Genomic DNA, 18,956 nt, shown 5'->3' with positions numbered 1-18,956 from the left:
CGAGATCGGGTTGGTGATATATGATAAATGTCAAAGCAGCCTTCCGGAATCAGCTGATTTCCTGACGTAGCAGGGGATGTAGTGACTGACATCGGTTTGTTTACGAATATGTTGGCGATATATGATAAATATCAAAGCAGCCTTCCGTTATGTTGCTTCGTTGACGTCTGAACAACGTCTGATTGGACGAGCGTGTGAATACGTGTAAAATGATGCGGCACAATTCTGCTGCCGAATCACCTACAATGCAGCAGTCGAAGTTACTCTGACAATTTTGCGTCGGGTGGGCAAACCTGGTAATCTATCATACCTGGGTACTACATCATTCAAAATTACAAACTCTCTACCGCTATTATAGAATCTGTAAAATTACAAATAAAAGGCAACATGTTTCTTGGCAACCAAGGGTTGTTCACTTAGACATGAGTTCTATGAGACGAAACGAGTGAAACGCTTTTACTAATAAATGCTATTTGGACAGTTTACAAGGCCTTAACATGGTTCAATACAATCCAATTTCCGACTATGACCTCAAATAAGTTTGAGGAGGCATAACATCTCACTCATTAAAGTGACAGCTTTAGCTTCGTTGCAGTTTACATGTCGATAATCGTGTAAACAAAAAATAATAATTTTAATTCTTTGAATGCGTTGTCGTTCGAATTGTTTTCTTGGCCAACTAAAAGATATCGACTCTTAAATCTTCCTCAAAACTAATTAAGACTACTAGCTTTCTTAGAACTACTGATACCTCATATAATGCTCACACTGTGATTTAAAACATTAGGAAAATATTTCTAGAGAAATCTTTCAAATTACTTATACTTCATGAATTTCAAAAAAAAAAAAAACATAAGCGGATAAATCTTCTGTTTGATCATTTGAAGCATTTTAGTGCTCTCATGACTCATACTTTCATCGAGTCTTGGACCTATAATTATGAAACGCAATATCTGAAGCTTAAGTCCGATCTTTTATAAGTTAGTGAATAATAGAGAGACTTGGTTAACCGACGTACACACTTAGGTCGACAAATGCGACAACGACAGCGTTGACTTGGACAATAACGAGGTGCACAACAAGGCTAATAGCCAATTGTTCGCGACGACGACGACGACGACTGATTTGGCTCGCGATTGTTCCCGTTTCACTTTGACCACGGCGATGGTGACGGCGACGCGAACGTAACTAGCGTCACGATTGGCGTTGACGGCGGCGCTAACGATGACAGTGATATTTGTTGTTCTTGTTTCTACTACAGGCGAGCTGTTGCTGGTAGTGTAAAATTGGACTCTATTATTGTTGTTTTGCTTATTGTTGGATTTGGCTAGAATTTTTTTGGGGGTAACGTTGTTGGGGTTGTCGTTGTTCACATCAAAGACAACAGCGATGTTATCTACACGCCGGCGGCGATGCATATTGTCCACCACCATACATTCACGGCATTCATGTGGGATGAGGCGCAAATTGCGCTTAAACCACGTTTACTGTTGCTTTTCTATTGTTCTTGTTATTGTTGCTAAGCCGACACAATTACTTGACACGGAATTTTGCATAACAATATGAACGAACGTGCAAGCAAATCGACCGACCAATGTCAAACCAGAAAAAAAGTAGGAAGTGAGTAGGATTGCAGTGCAAATTTTAGGTCACTTCATGATTTATTTTCTCTTGCCTTTTAATTATATTTGGGTTGTTTTAAGAGTGGAGTTGAAAGGTTGTTTTATAGATGTTTAATTGCACAAGCGTTGACAGGGTTGCGAAACTTGCTGCAACCAAAAACCGTTAGTTTAACTGTGTTGCACATACTTGTCGCATCAAAATTGACCACGTCGTTTATCACCCACACACATACACACTCTACCGCTCTCTCTCTCTCTATCGCTCATTCACTGAACACTAAGCGCTTAAACTATTCAATTTTGATTAATCTATTCTTGCCATTTGCCACATTTTCACTAATTAATTTCTTACTTTTCAATCACCGCAAATTTGCATTATTTAAAAGTTATTTGCAACTTTCCATTAATATTTTTTGTATAGCGTTATACGCGTGAATGGGTTGAATGTGTTGTTGTTGTTTTTTTTTTTTTTTTTTTGTTATAAAACACAGTTGGCAATGTTGCGTGGCTCACGGCCCACAACCCGGCTCGTTTCGGGATTTACGCACCTCACTCTATGCACTGATTAACTAATTGGCTGTCTTAATTAGTTATGGAACGAATCGGAAGTTCAAAAATCAAAAAATCATAGCAATTTTTTGCTTTTGAAAATATTCAAATGTTTTTGTCGATTCATTTTAGCATTTTTTTCACTAACAGAAGAAATAAACCTTTTGTTTATTTTTCTTAAGTGTTGGATTTTGTTTTATTATTATTTGTTATTTGTTGTTTTTAGAAAAGTTGATCTTCCAGCTAATTATTACACTAAACGTGGTCCACAGAGGATGCAGTTTCAGTTGCGATTATTCCTGGAAAGAAACAGAGCAGAGTATAAAGCAAAGGTCAGCTAAGCACTTAGTTAAATAATCATTTGCTATTGAGTGGTAGTAGATTGTCGTTACAATTTTCAGGCGTTTAAGTGTTTTTCTATGTGTGTGTGTGCACTGCGCCGCTGTTTCTGCTACTGCTCCTGTGATGATTCTGCTGTAAACTGCGTAGTTTCGTTCTTCTCCATACATACATATGTACATACTTAGTTACGTATATTCATTTATTTTTATTTTTTTTAAACAATGATTCGTTAAAAAATTCGCCGCGTCTTATGTTAATCAATAATACCTAAACAAATAACTCAGTTATGTTTGCACGCTTCGCTTAAAATATGCTATTTGATGCGGGGCGCACATTTCTGGTTTCATTGTGGTTTGCACTTAACTACTCGGTGAACAAATATCACTACAAAAACGTGCACATACGTACATCCACAAGTATGCGTATGTTGATATGTTTGTTTCGCAGCTAATTCTCTTTGACTTTTTCACATCTTTAATAATAACTATTCTTTTTTTAATTTTTGTTTTTCTGGTGTTTAATTTCATTAATGCACTCGCATTTGACTGTGAAAAGTTGTTGTGAAATTGGGGGTTAAAAGGGAGACACAGGGTAGTGCATGTAGTGGCTTCTTTTAAAAAATAAAAATAACAAAAATATGATGCCACCACGGCTGCGTTCGCAGTACCGCTTCCTGTTAGCAAAGTTTTCCACGACCTTGGGGACGGTTTCTGGCTCTATCTCACGAATGGTTTGCTCGATGTTCGCCTTAATAGCGTAAATCGTTAATGGATTGGCTGCATAACATCGGTCTATATCGACACCTACAACAAAAACACGAAATATCTAACAGAAACTGCTGAAACCAAAAAACATCAAGACAAGAAGTGTCATCAATTTTCCGCCACGAAAAATTGTTTCTCATGCGTAAATGGCGTTTCAGAGAAAAATGGTCCAATGGGCACTCAAAAATCCGTACGAAACTCTCCGAGGAAGCATTAGCTTCTTGGCGATCATGTCCGGGTTTCCAAATGCGGCAGTTTTGCTTGTTAACATAGCGGCCGAGATGAAAATGCGCTTCGTTCAAAACATGATTTTGATTGCTTTGAAATAAACGCATTGTATGTTTTTCTAAATTTTTGGTGTTTTCACCGAGATTCGAACCAACGTTCTCTCTGTGAATTCCGAATGGTAGTCACGCACCAGCCCATTCGGCTACGGCGGCCGCTGTTGACCGCTTAGTGAGAGATTTGATCGCCTCTTGACTATCAGTGATAATTTAGAAATCACATGGTACCAGTGTCACAGCATGGATGGCCTCGAACTATCTGTATTTATTTAATTTCTTAACATCGTACCGTCTCCACTGTTTTTTTGAGGCTAGCAGGGTCTTTGTGATGGTAGTTGTAAGCAGGAGTGCATACCACAAGACCATAGCAGGGAATTGGCCTAACTACAGCTGTGTAGAGCCAATGTATGATTCCGGGGTCATTCCTCATTTCTTCACAAATTACATTCTGCAGGAGTACAAAGCTGTCATTACTTTGCGTACTCTATCTTCAATTGTGAGTCCACAATTTAGCTTCCTAACTGTTTGCGATATACAACATTGACTTCAATGATTTCAATTGCATAATTTCAAGCATAAAGCGATGCATTGCGTTCCGTGGAGATATTTTACTGACTTCCTGTCAATATTTCCAGCGGGAAAGAGATGTCACTGTCAAATGGACCACCCTGCAGCTATGTACATATGTCTGTATGCATTTAGAACTGCCTCATTGCTAAAATAATGCTAAGACAACGTAAGAAATGTTGAAATGCTTACTCAAACCAACTAAATAACTGTGCACTTAAGATGACAAAAGCAAGTAAGACAGAAGATTCCATTAAAATATTGAATTTAAACATTGATTCACCAGTATGATCCGGAATTCAAGCAAGAGTCGATGGAGTTGATAAAAGCGAAGAAATGCCACCAAAGAAATTCAAAATTAAAATTTGCCGCCGAAAAAATATATGTCTCATATTTTGGGATAGGGAGAAAATTCTATTAATTTATTGCGTGAGAAGAAGACGTGTCAAAATGAACGCGCCTGTTCATACTGCTACCGTCCGGAACAGGTAAGAAATCATTTTGAAGAAAACCCCAAAGAGTATTTTTTCAGTGACATTAAAGTGATGTGAAAAGTGAGGTCCTGTAGTGGAAAATATGAAATAAAATGCCATTCTTTTCATTCATTAGATAGCTTATGCTGCGAACTTATTATCCGTTCCTTATATGGAGAAAACACCATAACACCGTAAGGAGAATAAGTTATTAAAAGTCAATTAGAATTTTGTACCACTTCAATCACTGCGTGCTAATTTTTTTGATTTTAATGCTGATTAACACTTTGATGAAAATATGTCGAATTTTCAAAAATATAAGAACATTTGAAAATATTTTTGAAAAAAACTTTCATCATTTTGAAACTTGTAAGTTTGCAAACATGAAGCTGTATTTCAATAATAATTTTAAATTAAAAATAAAAATTAAATAGTCAAAACTTGTCAAAAAATGGTGATTTTATAATTCCGCTGACTAAAAAAAAAGTTTTTGTTTCTGATCCTACTCGCTAAATTTGTTTTTATGGAGAGGCACGGGTTCAGGATTTGAAAATTTCCATTCAATTCCCATTGGAAAAATGAATTTTTCTGTAAATTTATTATAAAATGTTTTCAGGTCGATATTATTAAATCTTCTCTCAAAAAAATATTTAAGTTATCTTTAAAAGGGACTCTGGCAAACTCCAAATTAAAAACAAAGAATAAAACAAAAGGTGTTTTTTTGTTTAATTTTTTAATTGTTTAAAAAATGTTTTATTGTTTATTTCTTTCCTAGAAAGTTGTAGTTTTTCCTCAATTTGAGATATAATAATATATAATAGGACTATGAATAAGTTCGTGCGGTTTTTTTTTCGAAATTTGAAACTTTATTGACGTAAAATGGTTACAAATTTAATATTCAAAATATTGTCCATCGCTTACTACTACTTTTTCCCATCTTTCTGGCAATTCACGGATTCCCTTTGTGAAAAATTCGGTCGGTTTTGCCGCAATCCACGAATCGATCCATTTTTTGACTTCATCGTAATTACGGAAGTGCTGGTCAGCCAGGCCATGTTGCATCGATCGGAAGAGATAGTAATCGGATGGCGCAAGGTCTGGACTATACAGCGGGTGGGGTAGGACATCCCATTTGAGCGTTTCTAAGTATGTTTTGACCACTTGTGCAACATGTGGCCGAGCATTGTCATGTTGCAAAATAACTTTGTCGTGTCTATCGGCGTATTGCGGCCGTTTTTCTCGCAGTGCTCGGCTCAAACGCATCAATTGTCGTCGGTAGACATCCCCCGTAATCGTTTCATTCGGTTTCAGTAGCTCATAATACACAACACCCAGCTGGTCCCACCAGATACACAGCATAACCTTCAGGCCATGAATATTCTGCGCCGACGTCGATGTTGAAGCATGGCCAGGGTATCCATACGTTGCCCGACGTTTTGGATTGTCGTAATGGACCCACTTTTCATCGCCAGTCACAATTCGATGCAAAAAACCCTTTCTTTTGTGCCGTTGAAGCAGTTGTTCGCATGCCATAAAACGGCGTTCAACGTCTCTTGGCTTCAATTCATACGGCACCCAATGGCCTACCTTTCGGATCATTCCCATGGCTTTTAAACGTTTGGAAATGGTTGATTGATCAACTCCCAAAGTTTTTGCAACCTCTTCTTGCGTTTGAGCCGGATCTTGATCGAGCAATTCCTCCAATTCGGTATCCATGAACTTTGGCGGCGCACCCTCGCGTTCTTCGTCTTCCAAGCCAAAATCACCACTTTTAAAGCGTGCAAACCACTTCTGGCACGTTCGCTCAGATAGAGCATGCTCACCATAAACTTCCACCAAGATACGATGACTTTCGGCTGCTTTTTTCTTCATATTAAAATAATGAAGAAGAATTCCCCGCAAAAACACATTATTTGGCACGAAATTCGACATTTTCAAGTGTGGTAAAAATATTGTTGTGTACGCTTCAAATAAAAAACTTATACTGACGTTTGTGCCTTACGACAGTAGCTCTCCAATGAATGTTTGGAAATGTGGATCGATGAAATAATAATCAAGTTACGCCATCTGTTGTAAAACCGCACGAACTTATAAATAGACCTATTATATATGTATTAGACCTAGAAATAAGGTATATAGGTATAGTGTAACCTCGATATAACGAACCTTTTTAAATGAACAACTCAATATAACGAATTTTTCGCTGAGTCGTCTGAAACAACCTATTTGTGACAAAATTATCCATTGATATAACCCAGAACTTTTGAGCATGAAAACCTTGCCTTTCCTGCTAGCAAAAGCCTTTGTATAAGGTGCCGCAAATATGATTGACGTACGACGTCATTTGCAAAATTATAATCTTCCGATATTATAATAATCTGATAGGGTGATTAATTTTTCGCCATCATGATTTTGCGCCAAATATTTGAGACTTAGGCATCTGTAGCAAAGTCGATTGATATTTTTTTATTCAAAATGAGCGTAAACAAACTAAAATACAATAACAATTTGCAATTGAAAACTTTTAATAACGATTTCCCTAGTTGAAAAAATCAAGAGTGTGCCTGGAATAAAAACTGAAAAAAAAAACTAAACTAAACTTATAATGAATTTTTTGAAAAATTTTACATTTTTCTTTTTATTTAAGTTTTGATAAAACGAAGCATTTGTCCAACCCCTTCAAGTTCGTATCATAGAGATTTTACTGTATGTAACTGCATTACAAATGGTTTAAACATATTAGAGTTCTTTTTTTATTATTTTTAGTAGAAATATAGCAAAAATAGTTAGATTAAGAACAGCTCAAATAAATATTAAGATAAGGTATTCTTGGATTACCTTATTTACTTTTAAGAATACTTCAACAAAGAAAATCAATTGAGGTAATCCAAAATAAAGTTTTATGACTTCCGGAAGTAAAATAGTTTAGTTGCAAATCGATTGAGGGCATTTGAAATTTGATTGTATCACTCTTTTTAGAAATTAAAATAATTGCAAAATAATGTAATCATTTACACCACACGAAAAAATGTTGAGACCAATATGGTTATCTGCCAAAGCGTCAATACAATAATACTGTTACATAATTTCGTTTGGTATATGCAACACAAATACTCAAACCTTAGCTAATCACACGGCACAGAGGTAGATATTTACAAAAATGCAGATTAATTCGGAAAAATGAAGGGAAAAAGTAAATTTTTCCGATGAAAAGAATTTCAATCTTGACGGACCAGATGGTTGTCAAATGTGCCAAACGGAAGATAAAAGTGGAAAAAATTGCTAGTAATATTGGAGTTGGTACTGGTATGCTTTGGACAGCGATTAGGGTCAAAGGTAGAACACCTTTGTGGGTACATGTTATGTAGCGACAGAAATAATATCAGTATATAGAATTTCTTGATGAAGTACTTATAAATTTCATAAAGCATTTTTCCGATAAGGTGTGCATTTTTGAGCCCAACAGCGCAGCCGTTTATGTTTCCAAAGAGACCAAAGCTTTTGGCAGAGAAAGATTATTAATTTGAGAATGGCCTATCTGCAGCCACGACCTAAACGGAATCGAAAACGAATGGGCACTAATTTCTCAATTCTCGATTTTAAAAAAGAAATGCAGTTTGTTTACGCTTAAAGTCTTAGAAATTCAATAATGCTAAGCGGTCAACAATTGATCAAAACGACGACTTCAACAAATTATATAAGGTGGCGCAAAATTAATCACCGATATTTATTGTTGTACTTTTTTACTAAATGATTTTGAATGATGAAAGTCTATATTTTTACTTCTATGCGCTCCACTGAAGATGTCCAGTTCACAAGTGTGATTGACGTATGACGCAATTTGCAAAAATTATAAATCTTCGGATAGGGTGATTAATTTGCGCCACCTTAAAAGAGGATCTAACACCAAGTACCATATTTAAAATTATGAACTATCAGCAGCAATTGTATATATTTATATATACAGTCCTGTGCAAAAAAAAATCGGACAGTCTGAAAACTCCATTTTTTGAAGTAGTATGGATTTTATCAAATATATTTGAATGTGGTTATATTCCATTGTGTTTTTAATACAAAAGTATGAAATAAAATCAATAAATTTCATACGTGTTTTTAATTTTTCATACTTTATTTGTTTTAGCATAGTCAATAACGAATGTTTTATTATTAGTTTATCCTTATTATATAATCTTACAGCTAAACAATTCAAAACAAAATTAATTATTTCATTATAAATGTTATAATTTGAAGTTTTAATACTTGGTCGCACCGCCTTTCGCCTTAATTACCGCTTTAATACGTCTCAGCGTTGATGTAACCAGGGTTTGCAACAATTCCTCCGAAATATCGTTGTGCCAAGTGTCCATTATAATGTTATCCAGGTCAGTTTTGTTCTTCGGCTTTTTTTTCAGCTGCCTGCTTCTTTACAATGGCCCAGAGGTTCTCAATTGGGTTTAGGTCGGGACTGTTACCCGGCCATTCCAATTGGACAATTCCGTTTTTTTCCATAAATTCTTTTACCTGCAACAAATAAGGAATAAATCATTGGTTTTTTGATTCGACATTTAAACAAAACACTCGGGAGATTTAACAAAAATCATAACTTACTTTGTGAGATCGGTGGCATGGCGCAAAATCATCCTGAAATATAACGTCCGTTCTTAGAGAATACTGCTCCTCAACGACAGGTATTAAATGCCTATTTAAAATTGAAATGTAAGCATCTCCGTTCACCCGACCATCAATAAGAGTCAGTGCTTTCGTTCCGCCATAGCTGAAGCAGCCCCATACCATTCTACCAACTGACTGTCTTACAGTAGGCAGTATGCATCCAGTTTTATATCTTTCGCCAGATCTGTGCCTCACATGGTGGATACCATCCGATCCAAAGAGGTTAAACTTGGATTCATCCGAAAAAATCACATTCTTCCAGTGCTCGACAGTCCAGTTTTCATGAGTTTTGGCCTATCGGTATCGTTGTTGACGCATTTTTTCGTTCAAAAACGGCTTTTTTGCGGGATGTCTTCCTACAAAACCGGCATTTATCAATCTCCTACGCACAGTAGATGAATCTATTTCAAGAACTCCTTCCTGCTGTCTGCCGAAGATTTGAAACGGTCCTGGATACACATCCGCTTAATCATCCGGTTTTCAGCAGGCGACGTCTTTTTTCGTCGTCCAGATCCTTTCTTTCGCTCCGTTGAAGCCGTTTCTGCAAATTTCTTTAAAAAATCGGCAACAGATGATTTGCTGAAGCCTACTTTAGCAGCAATTTGACGTACGGACAATTTTTGCTGTGATAGTGCAATAATTTGCCCCTTAACGACAGCTCCCATTTGCTTCCATTTTGGCATATTTTTGATATTAACACTTGCCACGTATCAACTATTTCACTTATTGGTTAAATTGTGATACAAATTAATTCAAAACTGTTCAACTGTTCAACTGAATTAGCTGTCCGGCTTTTTTTGCACAAGACTGTATGTATGCATATATATCTTCTTCTTACTAATTGGCGCTATAACCGCCTAAGCGATTTTGACCGAGTTTAACAAATCTCGCCAGACGTTTCTTTCTTGAACTAATCGGCGCAAGTTGGGCATATGAAGCCACGGCCTTCTCCAACTGACCTTTCCCATGCAAAGGTCGCCCTCTTCCTTTTCTGCCACCAACTGGTACCCTATCGAATATTTACAGAGCCAACGAGGCCCCTGGATCTTTATTCACCGCATCGGATATTATCATCGTCCAAGTTTCTGTGGCTTACAATAGAACGGGCATGATGAGAGATTTATAGTGTTAGCTTTGTTCGTCGAAAAAGGACTGTACTACACAACTGCCCACTTAGTTCAAAGTAGCACTTGTTGGTAAGAGAGATTCTACGTTGGATTTCAAGGCTGACATTATTATCGTTCCTTAACAAATTAAGTCTCTTACTACATTAAAATCGTAACTGTGAAGTAGGTGCCGTTCCGCGAATGTACTGACAGTTTGTTTAATATGAGAGGTACTTCGTCTTGTCCTCGTTCACCACCAGATCCATTCGCTTTTGTTCTTTAGAAGCAAAACTTAGGCAGAACTAACAGGGGTGTTGTTAGATAGATACATATATGAATGAGGTTTGCACTTCGACCTCATGCGTCTTTTACGCCCTCTACTCATCACAGTACCTCATCCAAGCCCAGTTCCCTTATTAAACTCAGCATAGAGCTGGGTTGAATTGAGTGTATGTGCCTTTCCTCTGGCAGCAGTTGGCCAAGATGTTTCAACCTTCTCCGCGCTATAGCGCTGCATTCCAGGAGAAGGTACATTGGAGTCTCCTGGGATTGGTCGCAGAAACGGTAAGAGTCCGCCCAAACTCCGATCATGTGCAGGTGACTTCGCAGTCTCTCAGATTATGCTTGGAGAGGGTTATGAGTTTGTTGTTAAGGCCGGCGGGCCAATTAAAAGGTCAAAAAAATCGATTTTTCCTGAAATCAATAGCTTAGATATTCAAGAACATGAGACACAAATTTTCAGAGTTAAATTCCAAGTATTTGCAGAGCTACAGAGCCGAGCGTAGTGCGGCGTCGAGCAACCGTGCGCTTATTGTTGTAGTTTGAAACGCGTTTTCTCGGCTTTTCATTTTCACGATTTTACCTAATTTATGTACACGATTGCAAAAAAACTAAACGAGCTATCCATTTCATTCAAAATGATAACGCATTGTTGTTTTCTCTTCTATGTGAACTAAAAAAAACATCCAAAAACTTTTTTTAAGCGACTTTTTTACCCAGTTGAAGAGTTTTTTTTCCTTGAAAAACCACTTTTTTTTCTACCTTCCCCAAAAATTCGAATTTTACGTGTTTCTCCCAATTTTCTTAGTTCACTTCGAAGATAATTACATCAAAATTAATAATCTTTTTTTTTTTTTTCAGATGAAAATTGCAAGTTGTATCTTGTACAGAAGTTGGATACTTCAGTGGCAAGGCGCTCTGGGAATCTATTGATAACTCGGCTTACAATAGATTGTTGGAGATTGTACACATTTTTTTTTTTAGTTCAAATATATATTAAACTATCCCCAAAACTTCATTTGGCTAATTGTTTTTTTTCTCATCCTACAACGCTTCGCGAAAACTACTGAATTTAGGACATCTAATTGGCCCGCCGGCCTTAAGAAATTGTGCCTTATAATTTTTTTCATATGGAGTAGCATAAAAAGATACTGTTACTAGGCGTCTCATTTTTTAGCAATAAAACAAAAAATTTAAGGGGCGCATCAATTTTTTTTTGTTGGCTAGTCTAATATATACAGACTATGAAAGCAATGCATTTTGACATTGCAACGGCCGAAGAAAAACCAACTAAATCAATTTACATACATATGTACATATGAATATTGCACTAAGAAAGATCCATAAATAATAAAAACAACAAGTGGAAAAAGTAAAAAGAACAAGAGCAATCGACCATTGCGGTACATCAACACTACGAAGAGATACCAGTTAAGAAAGGAAGAGCAGAAAACAACGAATGGAGGCAATGGATGAACACAACAGTAGTGCAGCAGTGCGGTTTTCACAACCAATAAAGTAACGAGAGAAAATCGATAGAAAGCAAAAGAAAAAGTTTGCGATTTCCTGTTGCTGTTGCTGAATATAAACACAAACCCACATGAACGAACAAAGTGTAGAATACCAACTTGCGAGTGGGGTGGTGTGGTGTATGGAGTTTGCAACTCGGTGAGCCAACTATTCTAAGGTGGCAAGTAGCAACAGCAAGTTGAAGGTGGTGACGGTGCTAAAGTGTTGTTGCTTCCTGATGATGCGGTTGCAGTGCGTTGTCATTTGGTATGAATGTTTGGGTGTTTGTGAGCGAACGTTGTCTTGCCAAGTGATGAGCAATGAGCAATAATTGTTGTCTGTACAAATTGGCATTCTTCTCGGCTACTAACTCGAAAAAGACTATGATAAAAATAAAGAAATAAAAAAGATTGCGCAGAGGAAGATAACAACCGAGGGGGGGGAAATATAACAGAAACACTCGCATAATTTGTATGCAATTTTTTTGGCATGATAATAGCGCGTAAACAGATAAATGCCAAGCAAGCACAAAAAAACGGAATTAAATCATGAAGGCGATTAGTTGAATTATATTAGGGTGGACCCACCATTTTCGATGTCAGTCATTTAAATTAAGTTAGCACAATAAAATGTGAAATAACAGTGCCCGTGTTAATCTAGTACGTAGCAGTGAGTTCTGGGTTCAATTGTCATTAAATATGGAACAGGGTTTTCTAACTCTTTTCCATTAATTTTTCCGCAATTGGTATACTTCTCTGCAAATGTATATGTGGCCTATTTCTGTCGTGTGTTTATCTTAGGTTTGGGTACTCGTATTCTATTTGGCGTTCTTGATTAGAATCCGCTTTCAATATGTATTCCACACGGCGCTTTGTCACTTCTAGGTTAAGCGGGTGTTTAATTTCACCAGAACTATTGCTAGCATTAAGTTTTATTTTTTTTCGTTTTTCTTGCTTGTAATTTTCTTTCCAATGGAGATAATGCACAACCCCAATTTTGCTTCTTTTTAAATTTGAAGCAATGTCTCCAATTGCAGGGTCTTGCTCCCTCCAACAGAAAATTTTCCCCTCTCCAAATTTAGTTTTTTACACTATTAGAAGTACATTAGTAGTATATAGTACATAGCATTTTTTAAAAACCGGTCTTGAAAAACATTGATTTGGTACTGATGAGCAACGAGTGCTCACACCCAAGGATGATAGATTAACACGTTTGGCCCGCAGCAAAACTTTGAAAGTAACTTCGGCTGCCACGACCCGCCAGCAGAATTCTATTCGAAACGCATTACGCGAAAACTTTCGAGCGAGCGCTGGAGTATATCGAGATTTTTCAAATTATTTATACAGTCGTTGAAAAACTAAATAAATGCTGATAAATAAAATTCGATAACCGGGTTTCTGGAGCTCTAATTTAAATTTATATTTGAAAGTTAAAAAAAAAATCAGTTAAAATATCTCATAACATTTAGTTTGTATGTAAATTTGTAGAAAGTGGCAGCGCTGGATTGCCAAAAGATGCATAACTTTTTTCCTAAACTTTGGCGCTGCAAATTAATTTCTAAAAGCCGGTGATTGTATCGTGAAAATCAGTTTATGACGAGCTCTTGCTTAAAATGATTTCTATTAAAGCTTTTGGCAGAGTATGTTAAACAGAATGAATATAGTCACAATATTTGAATGAATATAAATAAAATTAATAATATTTTATAGAATTTTATTAATAATTTTGTACAGAACAAACGATTTTACAGAATTCTATTAATAATTTTGTACAAAACAACCAGGAATGTGCAGTGCAACAAGGCGTCTCTTACAATCCCATACAGTTTCACTGCGTTTTTCTATTTCGCATACCTGACATCTTCGTTGAGGGAGTAGGGAGAATTTTTCTTGCGAAATTTCCCCACTATTTTGCCTGCAAACGCAATGGTTTGTTATCTAAAGAAACCCTTCCACGTGGTGATATCTATGAATATTAATATTTTGTAGAATTTCTTCTGTAATGTCCAGCCAAAAATTTTGCAAATGAATATTTCCTAAAATTTGGAATTTGTTTTGCTTTCCGAAATAAACAACATACTTTTTTCAGTTAATGTAGCAGGTATATATTGTACGTCATTGCCAGTCTAGAGCAGATGAGTCGACGTGCATTGCACGTCTTTCTAGCGCAAGAAGTTAATTACGCCTTCCAACACAGAAAAATCATGAAAATGAAAGGCGAGAAAACGAACTTTAAAGTTTTCGATCGCATCGCAACTACTTGACGCTCGTCTGCTTTTAGCTTTGCATCTATGGAAACAGAGAATTACTATCTAACTTTCTGTGTATATTCTCTCATACAAAGGGTATTTTAAAAATACACGCCTAGTTGTAAAACGTAAAAATGTAGATTCTTCCAGATTCCAAAAAATACGGTTCTTAACAATTATAGGTGAGAAATGACAACATTTAGATGCCAAAACAATCGGTCAGCCATCCGTCTAATTGCTTAGAACGTCGAGATATCGACGTTGAAGATTGTTCAGCGACACTTCGCGTTAAAGCAGTAATATTCTCAACAGAAGGTATAGTTTTTGTCTGCCAACATTTTTTGTATTTCTTAAATTTTTTTCACCGATCTTTGAATTCCCGGCTCATTCGGATGATTATTTTCAAAGATGTGACGCCTAGCTGTCAGTAGTGAAAAAATCGATTTGAAGGGATCCTCTTAAGAAATACATCGAGGCAGGACATATGCTCATGGTATTATATTAGAACCACCATATTTAGGATATTCCCTTAATCCTTTGGAAATTCTGAAAATTATTAATAATTTTGAAGCGTGTGACATTTTTCAAAACAGGTAGGTAAATGCAGCGGTACGTTGCAGTATTTGCATTGTCAGGTAGTGTGCTTCCCAATTTTGTCTTTAACACAAACGCGGCACCTTTTCTGAGGGCGTTGCATTGATACAGTTGATGGAATATATTCAGGGAAAATACGCCCAATTTTTCTCACTACACTGAAATTATTCGTTCTGTTGCAATTGATACAAATTACTCTAAATATTCCCTCCATTTCAATGACGTATTCAAACGTCATGTGCGAATCTGATTATATAAATGACGTTCGATACGTCAAATTTACGCGAAGGGTTAAAAACTTTTTCCAGTTTTGGGGTTTTTGATCAAATGCGCCTTTGACTCAAGGAAACGTAACATTATTTTTAAAAAATGTTTTGCTTACAGAAATGTGTTACCCTAATGGGCAAGTGAATTGTAATCACTCATTTGTTGTAACTACACCTTCGGAAATGAGTCACTTAATAACAATTGCCAGTTTTGCTTTTGTAACGTTTTTGGTTTTGTTTTGCTTTTTTTTGCTTTTGATTTGGTTATTTTTTGACAATTTTTAATTTACTCTTTCGGATTATTTCTGTGTCTTGTCACCAATGACATAGAGTGCAATGGCCAAGTATAAATCAGAAGAAGAGAAGAAAGAACAAATAACAACATAGTGACAAAGCACTAGAATAATAAGTTGATTTCGGATTGTTTATTTCAGCGAATAATTTGAAAATGTTGCAAATTGGAAAAAGGAGGCGATAGCAGCGTAGTAAAAGAAATTCTAACAAAAAAAATTTAACGAAAGGAAGAAAAGTTTCTTGCATAAATTGTTGGTTCTGCGAAATCGTCAATTAATTAATTTCGGTTGGAAATACCGAACACAAGAGAAGTGTAGATAAAACGAAATCAGTAGCACAGCCAGCAGAATAAAACGCGATAAGAAGAATGCCAAATAGTTGAACAGCAAATGCACGTAAAAAATGTTAAGTGCGAAAAGTGGAAAGAAAGTCGATAAAGTCGAAAATACAGCAATGGTTTAGAGAGGTAAAAATTTAGATACTTTCGCACACAAATATTTTAACAAAACTCAAACAAAACGAAAATGAAATAGACATTGAATATAACTTAAAGCAATTGAGTCCACCAACATTTGCTACAGAGCCACAAATAACAAGGAACACTGCCGAAAATTGTACAGCCAACAGGCAAGCCCTCCAAACCAACTCCTTCGTGCCGACGTGACGTTTGTGACGTCTGCTAAACATAATATAGATCGAAACTGCTGCCGCTGCTGTCCGTAAATACAGCCGTTCCACCGATACCCGATGGTTGACAAAGGCCTACCAGCTGATATGGAGAGAGTGTATATGTAGACATACATATGCAAGGCGACGGACGAGCACTCCATGTAGAAAAACGACAAACAATATTGCTCACGCGCCGCTATTGTCTCTGCCACTGCTGCTGACAGCAGCGAGGCTTTAGTATGCGCTCTCTGTTGTCAAGCGGTGGTGGGCAGCCGGCAGCGAGAAAATACGAGCAAGTAATGTTTGAATAGAAATTGCTTTTTGGCTTTTTTTCCTACTGCATACTATGTAACATCTATGCTGTGCGGCGTTAACGCAGTCTTTGCCTTGGGTAGTTGCCGCTATGGCCAACAGCCGCCGACTTGCCGTCATTTATCTCAAAAATAATATGTACTCACATTCGTCTCCCCACTACTCGTACTTTTGTACTTGTAGTTGGGCTTGTGTTTCTTTGTGTTTATAGTCGAATTTTGTCGTTGGCAAACTTTTAGAGTTGTCACACGTTTCTAGCAAATGTGCAGACATAAACATTGCAAAACTAATAAATTCTCTGCATACGAGAAATCGTATAGGATGTACAACAACTATTCGTATATTTTTAGTTGTTGCTTCGCTTTAAATATACGCGCATATGCACTTCCTCCTCATTTTTCTGCTGCGGCAAACAAATATGAGAATCGTGGCATGTAGGCGATATAAGAGTGAAAATGGAAAACATAGAAATAGCAAAATGCGAAATACAAAAAATAATACAATAAATAAAATAAAAGAACAAAAACGACAATTATTTCAAGTTGCTTCAAATTTCTAAACAAAAATAAATCTGCGATTGGTTTATTTGCATTAATTGCAATCATATGGAGCAAGTAACACTGCGGAACCCTTTTTGAGAAAAAATTTGTGCATACCTGTGTAAGTGCACCTACATATGTAGATATTTATACACATACAGCTTCAGCCAACTAATTAGAACGCAGCAGTATAGAAACTTGTTTCATAATAACTCTACATTTCTGGCATGTTTTATAAAGCAATCCCAATACTTTCTGAATTGAAAACTAAGTGGTAATGCCATTCGAAAAACTCCTTTTAATTGACACGTTCTCTACCATAATTTGTGTGATACCCCCATCCTAATACTTAATTCATCTGCACTGTTATTTACTATTTTCGTCTTAAGAATTATGTGGCGACGCCATACACAAATAATTTAATTAATTTTTGATACCCACATCCTAACTTCTAATAAAATTATGTTAATAACTACATTTTTTAAGTTTTTGTTTTAAATTAGATGGCAACATACTTTAAACATATTGATGCGTTATAGCCAAGGTTTGCTCTGTAACTATGGTGATAACGAACATCGTGTGGGGAACTTCGGCTACCACGTCCCTTGGGAGATCCGGGAGCCGAGTTCTGCACGATAATTTCACTTGTATTCATCCCAACGAAGGTCATTGGTTGATTTTTTCGTATATTACCAACACAATCTCAGTTTTTTGTAAACAGATCCCAAGATGATCCCATCAGATGATTTTGTCGAATTCGCTCAAAGCCGAATATCGGTTTATTTAAGATCACACATCTAAACATTTTTTCACCATGGCTATAGCTAATGTTGAAACGATTAAATAATATCGAAAGGGAAAAATTGCATAGCAGATCTACGAAAAGCAATCATAGAGTTACAAAAGATCGGATTATCCTACAGTGCTATTTCAACCCAATTAAACGTTCAAAAAACGTGGTTTTTTGTTTCACTCTTTTGAAAGTATAAAATAGCAGAAATCGTTCCCAGATTGATAAAGTGATCGTTAGATTGTCAAAACAAGATTCCATGAACAGTGTAGCTGACATCAATCGAGTAATTTTTGTTAATCTGGAAAATCCAATAACGAAAAGAACAGTTGCACATCGATGCAGGTCTTCACGGCCAACTGGCACGGAAGATCCCATTGGTAACAGCATCGCCGAGTTGAGTTTGCTCGAGAGAACAAATCCGGAACTCAAAATCAGTGACGTTATATTTTATTCAGCGATGAAACGAAAATAAATATAGTTAGTTCAGATTGTAGGAAGTACGTGCGGAGGCCAAACCGTCCAGCATTCGATCCCAAGTTCATTTTACCAATCATAAAGCACGGGGAAGGCTGAATAATGGTGTGGGGCTGCTTTTCGTGGTATGGTGTTGGGCCAATTTATCGTATCGAGGGTAATATGGATGCGGTCAAGTACGTTCAGATACTTCAAAATCTAATGTAATGCTACCTTACATGAAGGCAAATTTAACGCTGATTTGGAAATTTCAATAAAACAATGATTCGAAACACATTTTTTGTGTTGCAAAAAAGTTGTTTGAAGACAATTCGATCACTGTTTTGGGTTGGGCATCGTTGAGTGCCGGAATCCAATAGAACAACTTTTGAACCAACGTAAAACATGCATTCTGTGCGCAGAATATCGCAATTTGAATCAGTTATTTGAAAAGGCCAAGGCAGCATGGGAATCCATTCCTGTTGAACGTTGTAGTGGTTTATCAATGCAAAGGCGCTGACCAGCAGTAATAAATCAAAAAGGTTTTCCAACAAAATGATAATGTAAAATTTTCTTTTTTTTTTTTTTAATTTGACTATTATTTTGCTTCGTTCTTAAGTAT

General features: G+C 36.5%; 1 protein-coding gene across 21 annotated transcripts in view; it reads right to left on the bottom strand.

Annotated features, from left to right (window-relative positions):
• LOC128863876 (protein bunched, class 2/F/G isoform-like) overlaps nt 1-18,956 on the bottom strand; it is a 176,218-nt gene that overhangs the window by 149,366 nt on the left and 7,896 nt on the right. For 13 of the 21 annotated variants that reach the window (XM_054103275.1, XM_054103260.1, XM_054103256.1 and 10 more), the window contains exon 2: nt 1,019-2,470. The gene's annotated coding sequence lies outside the window, so the exon portion shown is untranslated. Of the gene's footprint in view, nt 1-1,001; nt 2,471-18,956 lie in introns of all 21 variants that reach the window. The other 8 variants (XM_054103269.1, XM_054103270.1, XM_054103271.1 and 5 more) reach the window with 3 other exon arrangements.

The sequence above is a fragment of the Anastrepha ludens genome, chromosome 5 (assembly GCF_028408465.1).
Source record: "Anastrepha ludens isolate Willacy chromosome 5, idAnaLude1.1, whole genome shotgun sequence".
In the NCBI taxonomy this organism is placed as follows: Eukaryota; Metazoa; Arthropoda; class Insecta; order Diptera; family Tephritidae; genus Anastrepha; species Anastrepha ludens.
Note: the sequence above shows the minus strand (reverse complement) of the source record. Positions and strands in the feature narration are given on the sequence as shown.